Raw genomic sequence first — 683 nt, 5'->3', positions numbered from 1 at the left:
TTTTAAAAAATTATTAATTTTAATGAACATTTACAAAGACTTTGGATTTCCATTCATTCATTGTTGCATTCTTCACCCCACAAACCTATTCTTAAGATAATGAAATTCAGATGGAATTGATTCAAGATCATATCTTGGTTCCTGTGGACATATTTTCATTTTCTTCACCCTCAATCTGAACTTACATATGAGTAATCAATGATCTGACCCACAGTCTGCCCCTAACCCACAGTCTGCCCCTGATGATATGAGCCTCTCCAGTGATTTCTTCCACAAACTTAGTCAGTCTGACTCCTGTGCAGCCCATCAGGTGAGATGCAAATGTAAAGTCATTGTTTATATCTTTTTTTTTAAACCTCCACTCAGACTGTGTTCTCTTCCTCTTACTCTCCCGTGATGACAAACAGTCATTAATGGCAAATGGCAGTTGCACGGAAGCAACACCAAGAGCCGGCTTCACACTCAGCAGAGAATACTGCGTCTCCTCCTCATGGTTTTCTGTGCTCTACAAAGGAACTGGCAGACACAGAAGAATTTAATGAAACAACATATGAGCAAGAGCCTATGGTGATGAGGAAGAAGTTCAGGCTGCTTTGAAGGAAATGGCAAAAAATAAGCCCCTAGGAATAGATGGTATACCAATTGACATATTTCAGCTAAAAGATGCTGCCCTGGACGTGCTC

This window comes from Elephantulus edwardii, unplaced genomic scaffold (genome assembly GCF_000299155.1).
Source record: "Elephantulus edwardii isolate Elephantulus edwardi_28Jun2011 unplaced genomic scaffold, EleEdw1.0 scaffold00116, whole genome shotgun sequence".
NCBI classification, from domain to species: domain Eukaryota; kingdom Metazoa; phylum Chordata; class Mammalia; order Macroscelidea; family Macroscelididae; genus Elephantulus; species Elephantulus edwardii.
Note: the sequence above shows the minus strand (reverse complement) of the source record.